Below are 10,213 nucleotides of genomic sequence, written 5' to 3' on the forward strand. Positions count from 1 at the left end.
TACCCCGGTACCGTGGCTGCTGAATGGGACTTTTAATAGAAAGTAAATCTATGATATTTTTAGTGCTGTAAAAAATTTGACTAGATAATGTGAGAACCACTACAAATGTCAACCGAAAGCATGTCGCGACGTCGGTAGGTCTCTGAAATGAACTTGGGGCTGTGCAATAATTATGAGCCCCCCCTCCGGGGGTAAAATTTGAACGGCTCGCCAAAAATTGCTTACCCCCCCCTCGGCCTGCAAAAATCGCTTGCCCCGCCTCTCGGCCCACCAAAAATTCTTTGCCCTGGGCCCCCCTTGAACATGCCAAATTTTTGGGATCCCAAATTGCAAACCTTAGGTCTAGATGTATGTAGGCCTATGTTGCGAGCGCAGCGAGCAGGAACTTGCATAAGCGTTTCCGTACTGTTTTCCTAAGCCTTTTTAGAGCGTTTTATTAAAAAGGCGCCCCATGAATGCGTGTAAAAATCGCTTGGCCCCCTCTCGGCTTGCCAAAATTGCTTCCCCCCCTTTGGCTCGTCAAGTGCCCCCCCAATTTTACCCTCCCCCAGGGCTCATAATTATTGCACAGCCCCTTAGTGGAGGGGAGAGAGGACATTAATATCGGTATATTAATATACCGGATTGGTGGGGGGGGGGGGGGCTGAAATTTTCTCCGATGCCATTAAGGGGGAATGTAAAAAAAAGTGGAGAAAAATATGCAAATCCTCCAATCCCCATGGTGTAGATAATGACCGCTCCCTTAATTGTCAAACATGGAATCTTGCTGTTTTAGTGTTAACCCAAGCAAAACAAAAAGTTGTAATTTTCTCGTGGGAAGATCAGAAGATAACTAATATTCCATTGTAGATGAACTTGTGTGTGATGATTATAATTATCTCGGGTTGTTCAATTACATTATTGACCAAGTCAATCAGATTTCACTTACCCATGATGATTGATAGTATACTTGCAATTATTGACTGTGTGGTATTCAGGGTAAGGGCCAGGGAAGCGAAATTTGGGGTATGGAAAATACCAAATTGAGATATTTTATCGAAATTGTCTCAGAAGGCTTCTCAAAGTAAATAAGAAAACTGCAAATTGTATGTCATATAGCGAAACTGTTAAATATAAACTGCAACTGAAGCATAATTGATAAAAAAAAAACCTTCTGGAGTAGACTTGTAGGTAACTGGTAAAAAGGGTAAATTTTCATTCAACACATTGGGCGTGAGTCTCACGCATTCAGGCACTTTCTAGGCTCTTTCCCCCCGGGGGGGGGTCACTCCCATCGGCCTGTACACCATCCGCGATAATGAAAACGCGTAAAAAGGGTACCGGTAGTTCATAGGGCCTGCACTTTGGCTCGTTTTTGCAGGTTTACATGGTCCAATAATCACAAGATGACTGACATGTGGTAACAAAGGAAGCAGTCACTGCAATTTGATTATGCCCCATATGATTGGCCATTCAAGACACCCCTGTGAATATACTATAGCGGCCTTTTCAAAATATAATACCTGTTTGCTTGACTGAATTGACAATACCCGGGAACAATACACACAGTATATGCATTGGACAAACTTTTTACAATAAGCATGATAAGTGATGATGTGACCTCCAGATTTATACATCGTTCGTCTCGCACACTGACAACATTTGACTGAATGGACTGTAGGCTACTGCGCCGTGATTACGGTGAAGGACACCGGGTCAAATCCTTTGTTTGAAGCCAATCGATAAAAGCATGCAGGGCCTCTATACGCCGTAGAAGTGACGTCATAATCGGATTAACTGCCATAGCAATAGATGAATACAATTTTTGAATAGACCGCCCTGCACTACAAGCAGATTGCACTATCACCTGTGTATGTCAGCAAACATAGATTGAATACAATACCGCTCTTTTCAAAGATACTTATCTTACAGGTGCGAGTGATTAGCCTTTCTTTGGCATATATGGTTCAATGCATCAGTACCGCGTGAACGTTGTAGTGCAGAGCGGTATAGTCAAAATTGTATTCATCTATTGCTATGGTAGTTAATCCGATTAACTACATCACTTCTTCTGCGTATACCCATGTACAGTTAATCCCTACATAACCTATGTCTTGAATACGCTGGCAAAGTTATGTAATAATCGGATTAATACTATAGCAGTAGGTAAAAACAAGTTTTGAATAATCCGCGCTATAAAGTCCCATTCAGTGATCCCAGCGAAAGTGAAAAAAAAATCAAATTGTTACGTTTATAAATTTTTTTAATGAAAAACAAATAGCAAAAAAACAAAACAGGAAAACGACAGTATTGACGAAGTTGAAGCCCCATTCAAATACATGTAGCTAATTTATATACTGTCAGTACCGGTATATAAATTACAGACTCACGTAAATGCATTATTTTTTGTCTTAGACACACGGCGCGGCTTTCGGCTGAACCACTGCACTAGCAAGCTATGTTAGCACATCTATGACAATGACGAAAGGTACAAAATCAGCCATAGGCCTTTAGATAGCAGAAGACACAAAAGTGGTGTTTTATGACCTTTGACATTCTTTTGTGGCGAGTGACATGGTCTTTCAATTCACGCCGAGTGTCCTTGACAGGTTTGACTATGCTTCAGTGGTCATGAAAGAATTCAAATGATAACCTCTGCCCCAATAATCCCAAGCAATTGTCTGAAACTGCTCATCGGATCATAAGAACTCAGTCCTCAAATGATAGTCATAATAATGTCCAAAATATAAAAATTACTGACTATCATTGAAGACTGAGTTCCGCAGTCTAGTATCCAAAAATCTGAATTTTTATGATTTTTACGATCGTCGGGATGAAAAAAAATCAAAAAATCACTGAATGGGCCTTTAGTTCCCTCCTCTCCTTACCCTGGCAATATAAATCAAAGAAAAATAAAGAAAAAAATAAAGAAAATAAGAAAAGAAAATTAACCAAATTAAGGGACCTGTTTTGAGCGTTTCGATAGTATTTTTTGTGGGACATGAGAGCACATCAGACATATCGAATTGCATTCTGAATACGAAGAATGTCTTTCTGATATCAAATAAATTTCATTGTTTGAAATTCACGATATAATACAAATTTTATGACAAATTATTAAAACTAGGCGGTTACCCGTATTTCGCGGTTTTTGGCCATCATGGTTATTGGCTTTTGCAGATCTCAAAATCATGGTGTGTCCTTTGTATGGGATCACTTTCCTCACAGCTGAGCTCAATTGCAGCTTTTTGTAATTTCGCCCTCAATTTGAAATTTGACCTGACCTGTGACCACGGATGACCTAACAAACGCAAACCTGAGCTTTCTTGGCCAAAGCTCCATAGAGGTAATTTGCAATGTCTACCTATTTTGACCTATGACCTCCTAACCGTAGGTGTGACAAAAGGTCACCGTGGAAACTTTTGTTTGTTAGTCCAAGATCCACCCACCCACCACGTTTGAGCTCCATAGAGGCAATTTGAAATTTCTACCTTTTTTGACCTATGACCTCTTAACCGTAGGTCTGACGAAAAGGTCACCGTGGAAACTTTTATTTATTAGTCCAAGGTCAGCACACCCACCAAGTTTGAGTTCCATAGGAGCAATTTGAAATTAGAATTCAATTGGACTTGACCCGGTCGTTGACCTTTGACCTTAAAAAATATAAACTGGTTCTTTCTCATATCAAGCTGCACCCACCCACCAAGTTTGAGGAACGTGCGACCCCTAGTCTCCGAGAAAAGCTGCGGACAAACACAGACAGACAGACAGAGATCCGGTGAATTATAGTAAGATTTGATATTTGACATTTTTGATAAATAACAGTCCTCGAAGTAAATATCATAAATCTAATGTTATATTCTTAAACAGTCCCTGACATACAGATACCATACATGTATAGGCCTATGTATAGTAAATTTGTCTGCTTTATCTGTTTTGTGCTGTTTAAGAGCTTGTAAGGGGACTCGATCTTTTGTGCGTAATTATAGAGGGCCAGGGGATTCACTCTATCATTAAAAAAATCATTTGAAGAAGTCAAAGAGCCCTAAGAATAAAAACTGTAGTGTAATTCACGCCAGACACAATTTCTTTATATGACAAAAATTAATTTTTGTAATCGATCAAAAAACAAACGTTTTATATCAATTTTAAATTTAGCCTGAATCCGTAAATATGGTACCTCTCGCCCTTTTTTAGGTCAAGGCTGTTTTTACCATTATGCAGCGAACCATTGTTGAAGCTATTTCACATACATGTATAAAACATTCTAGTGAAAGAATGATGCCATATACTGTTGAAATATCTTTTGTTGATTTCGAGTGATAATGTCATGAAGTCGTAAATTAAAAAAAACAACTAAACTTTGCGACGCATGTATTCCCCGACTTACGCAATTTCATCATCACATCAGTGTCTTTATTATTTGTTTGAAACCTTTCCCAAACGTTCGTGCTCTTTATGCATAAAACGGGTAATCTATCTTTACAAAACGCGTCTTTTTTTAGTAAACAAAAGGCTAAAGATGGCATTATGAGATTTATCATTTATCATTACACTCCTCCACTCAACTGCCACCGTGGCCGAACGGTAAAGCGCTAGACGCGTAATCGAAGGAAGTTTCGAATCGCTGGTTCGAATCCCAACGAAGCCTGTGGAAACTTTTTTTCTTCTTCAAAATTCATGATCGCATTCCGAAATGAGTCACTTGTCGGTAAATCATGTATCGTATCCTTAAGCAAATAGTTAAACATAATTTCCATAAAATGTAAGCTTTTACTGTCAGATATGTCCCCTTGTAATTTTGAGCAGAACAAGTGAGGTAAAGCAAAGAAAATTTACTACTACTAGCGCCAATGAATGTTATACGATTGTAAAACGGTACGATCCTCTGGGTGTGTGGGGGTGTGTGCGTATGTGTGTCCTGCACGCGTATTTTTTTCTGCAACTATAACGGGACGCAATACGATACCGGTATGTTATAAGAATCAAACTTACAAGAAAGATGGCTCTTGTCAAATCCTACAATTCTGTCAGAGAAAATATGCATATTTGCATTAAATTTTTAATTAATTGACATAATTGATTAATTATTAAATATTTTATTTAATGATTTACCATAATTCCAAATATGTCAAACAATATGTCAAATAAAGGCTAATGAAATGCTTTATAAATTGGTCAGAGCGCATTTTGCAAAATGCATTTAGTACTTTAGTTACATGATTCCAAACATTCTATTCCAATTTTTGCTATACACGCATAGGAGCTGTACTTTTAAAATCCGCGCCTAATCAATAATAATAGTCTTTCACTCCATTGTCAAAGTACTGTGCTCCCTGTAGCATTATGGAGTGACCAGGTCCTAGAGCACACCACTCCACGCCATACATAAATTCTCCCAGTCACATTTCCCCAATATGAAATTTAAAAAAGTTAAATTTTAATTTTACTTCTTTTAAAGTTTGGCAGAGGCGGGTTCGAACTCACGGCGCACCACGCCGCTTTGGAGATGCATATGCTCTATGAGCCTAGCGCCTTAGACCACTCGGCCACTTGTCTTGATGGAATCTTTTATGAAACGTATTTGAAGATATAATCGCAACTTCAATATATGCCTACCACGTGACAAGCAAAAGCAGAAAACGTACCATATTTTGGACAACATGATAAATGCGCGTCTATATGGACAATACATTATATCGATTTTGACATGTGCTCGCACGTTGTCAGTACATTTCCATGGTCAGTAAAATACTATAGAGGAACCTACCATTTTTCTTGTATACACGTTCGATGTTTTTATCAATTACATAAAAATCCATTTTAGACCCCAAATGTTTCTTCAGGAAATAAAAGATTAGATTACCATAAAAACGAAACAGTAATCTTTTGCCGGGTCTAATGTTATTTATACATAGAATTTTCAACGTTTTTTCTATCCTTATTCTTGCTCAATTAAAACAATATTTTGGCGTATATAAAATTGAAATAAAATTCTCTGCCTCATAAACGACCTCAAATGTGCCACAATTGGGTATCACGAATCGTTATATATGATGTGCAGTTAATATTCATATTTTCTTTTATACAGAGGATGCTTCAGTTTTGACAGGAAAAATATTTTCTTGAAAACCCTCTCACTCGGTTATTTCAAAATGGTAACCACGCTTCCCTAGAATGTGCAATAATTTAGCATTAAATTTTTTCTTATTTTAACAGCAAGCGTTTCTAGAATGCAGTATGTCGAAATGTGGTGTAGTCCTAGAGTGTGATGGTTTTGTAGCAGATGACAGTGCTCATTCAAGCCTGTCAAGGTCAGTTAGTAGCCACTTGCTGAATGGATGGCCATGATCAGCTATCAAAGAGATGCCTTGTGCAGCTGCCAATCACAGTAGAGGTTTGATAACATTTTGTTTAAAACCCAAATGTGATATAAGGACAAAGCTGTGCATGTTGGTACTTAATTGTTTGGATTCTTACGTTGAAATTCCCTTGTATTAGTATTTTATGTGTAGTGTATAGTGGTCATAAATTATATAGCTCTTAAATTTTGGGCATTTTTGCTCTGTTGCACTGTACCATTATGGAATTTGAGCAAATCAATTACCGACACAAGCAGGTATACAGTGTATTATTTTATTTCGTATCTCAGGAGCACAGCTCACTTGGTAAGGCATCAGAATTTGGTACACTAGCGCTTCGAACTTTAAATCGGAAGGTGGTGAGTTCGAGCCTCATCACGGTCACATTAATTTTATAAACCAAATATTGTTCGAACTTTTCATATTTGTTTTTCTTTTATTGTTTCTTTTCTTTGTCTTTTTTTTTATTGTTTTCTTTATTGTTTTCTTTATTTTTCTTTGATCCATATTGCCAGTGTAAGGAGAGGAGGGAACTAACGGCCCATTCAGTGATTTTTTTTCATCCGGACGATCGTAAAAATCATCAAAATTTAGATTTTGTACACGACTGCGGAACTCAGTCTTCAATGATATAGTCAGTAATAATCTTTTGGTCATTTATGACTATCATCATTTGACGACTGAGTTCTTATGATACATCATCCGAAAAGCAGTTTCGGACAATTGCTTGGGATTGTTGGGGCAGAGGTTTTTCTTTCATGACCACCGAAGCAGAGTTAAACCTGTCAAGGACACTCGGCGTGAATTGAACTGACCATGTCACTCGCCACAAAAGAATGTCAAAGGTCATAAAACATCAACTTGGTGTCTTCTGCTAGTGGTTCAGCCCTAAGCCGTGTAGGCCTATTTAAGACAAAAATAATGCATTTACGTGAATCTGTAATTTATATACTGACAGTATAATATAAATTAGCTACATGTATTTGAATGGGGCTTCAACTTCGTCAATACTGCCGTTTTCTTGGGTTTTGTGCCAATTTTTTTCATTAAATTTTTTTATAAAAGTAACAATTTGATTTTGTTTTTCACTTTCGCTGGGATCACTGAATGGGGCTTTGCAACGCGATATACATGTATTCAAAACTTGTATTCACCTACTGTTATAGCATTAATCCGATTATTACAAAACCTCGCCAGCGTATTCAAGACATCCAATGCAAATAATCACCTAGATTATGACGTATCATACCGTAAATATGGCGGAGTACTCAAATTCATTCAACAAAAGCATGATTACAAGCTATTGCAATCTACCGCGACAGCTCGTCTCACACACATAACAAATGCACAAATACGATCAAATAGGTTGACGACAACGTTTGATTGAATGCACTGCATTGTGCCATGATTACGGTGAAGGACACCGGTTCAATTCCTTTGTATGGAGCCAATCAATAATTTCACGCACATCCTCTATTATTGCCCAATTATTGCCCGGGATGATTGCACACTGTAAAAGCGCTATTGTTATAATGTTTGATGAAATCGTGTTTAACTACAGTATTTGCTTAAGAACGGCACAATACAGATAAAGCAGACTGATTTACTACATGTGGTACATGTATATACATATAGGGAATGTGTGTGAGTCGAGTATTACCTAATTATAATAGGGGCGTATCCAAAAATGAATTCACGCCCCTTTCAAATGTCGAGCCAAAGTGCAGGCCCTATGTTTCGTGGGTAAGCACGATACGCGCGTTACGGCGCGTTTAGGGTGTCAAAAACATGAAATATTGGAAAAAGGGTAGCAAAATTGCAATTGCTAATAGGCCTACGCGGAAATGAAATTTAGGGTATGAAATTTGATGCAAGGAATAAAATCCCTGTTTAGGGTGTGAAAACACCTGTTTAGGGTATTGTTTTAGCCAAGGGTTAAATCCTTGCTTAGGGTGCTTTTCAAAAGTTGATTATCGCGGATGGTGTAGGCCTACAGGCCCGGGAGTGACCCCCCCCCCCCCGGGGCTCTCTGACGCCAAGGTAGCATAATCTCACGTACGCCAAGACTGCAAAATTATTAAAATATCACGCATTGTAAAAATAAACGGTCCCTACCCCCCCCCACCCCCCACCCCCACACACACACACAAACACACACACTTTTTAGATTATCGAGCGCCATGATGACTCAAATAATCGGGGTCAAAATGAACATTAGGTCGGCAAACCCTGGGTAGGCCTATGGATATGGGGAAAACGCTCTAAAAATGCTCAGGAAAACGGCTCACAACATGTAACTATAGACAGATTTGGCATGTGCAAAGGGGTTGGCAGGCCCTGGGGGGCAATACAAGCGATTTTCGGAAATTTTACCCCCCCGCACTCAGAATTATTGCACAGCCCCTTAAGGCCGAAGAAAAATAACTTAGGCCTAATAACAAGTATAGGCCTATTATCCGCCTATAGACTATGAACTACTATGCCATAGTCGAATTTTGATAAATAAAAATATGTTATTATCATGATGAACGCATTCCGTTTAACTCAAAATTTTACTGATGTTTTCCCAAGATTTGCTAAAAATAGGCCTACTAATCATTTTTCAAGTCACTCATTTTCCAAAAACCCGAAGTTTTCACTAAAATCAGAGAATCCATCATGATCTGCAACAAAATTTATGTTAAAAAGGAATAATAAAAAGACCATCGCAAATTTTTTTAAACCCAAAATATAGAAGAAAAAAATAAAAATCACACATTTTGGAAAAAAAAAATGTGCATTTTCGAAAACTGGCGCGCGCATTTTGCTCTAAAAAATTGCGCATTTTACCTATGCTTAGACCATAGAGCTGTATAATAAAGTCCTGTGGCTGACTAAAGTAGGCTATACCGGTACATCGGGACCTCTCGGGCTCCCCGGGCTCCCATATTCATTGATATTTATTATTTAACGCGGCTGTGTACTCTAGCCATTGTTTCTTTCTCAAAATTGAGTTTTTATGATATGTTTGTACCTTGTTATGTTTTTTATAAATACAAGGAATGAAAATCCAGATTTGTAAACTCCAACTGCAATATTTTAAGGATTTTATTTCACTATTCCACTCGTGTTTGAAATTGAAAAGGAAAGAAAATCTTTGTTGTACCACCAAGGTACACGCGCGCAACAACTCATCGCGTTGCGTATCGCGCAATTTGTTAACGCACAAATACGCGACGCATACGCGACGCTTATCTCCATGCGTGGCGCATCTTATGGAAACACCACGGAAGCACTGATTTCACAAAAACCTAGTGGTCAAATGGCTCCGTTTTAGCTGATAAAATGTGGGTTTTTTCAAGTTCTTTCCCCCGATTTAAACGTCAGGTTATGAATGGATTTCGATCAATCTTCTCAAGGGGCTGTGGGTTTACCCGATGTTCACGTAATATAAGTTACAAAAACGAAAACTGTCGCATTCTCCTGTGAGATTCAATGAAAGTGCAAAATGTGACCACTTTAAACTTCAACGGCCATTATTTCAATGTTCATTTTCTCGGTAAAATGACGATTTAGGTACACGATAACTCAATAAATACATCATCTATAGGTAAGCAAATATGATCATCGTAAAAAGCATGATCGACTCAAGAAACGGTTTTCTCATTTTTTTATATTTTGGTCTATTTCCGATTTTGGGCATCATTTTGTGAAATATAGGCGTTTTTGAATTTTAAAAAGTTAATTTTGATGCCTTATATGGTCAATATCTCAAAAAATAAGGCCAATATCAAAAAAATAAAAAACCGTTTTTGGAATGGAGCCTCAAGATTGAGCTAAAAACAAAATAAAATATTTTGGAAAGAGTGTTTTTTTGTTATGATGTACCTAAC

The sequence above is a fragment of the Amphiura filiformis genome, chromosome 6 (genome assembly GCF_039555335.1).
Source record: "Amphiura filiformis chromosome 6, Afil_fr2py, whole genome shotgun sequence".
Lineage (NCBI taxonomy): Eukaryota > Metazoa > Echinodermata > Ophiuroidea > Amphilepidida > Amphiuridae > Amphiura > Amphiura filiformis.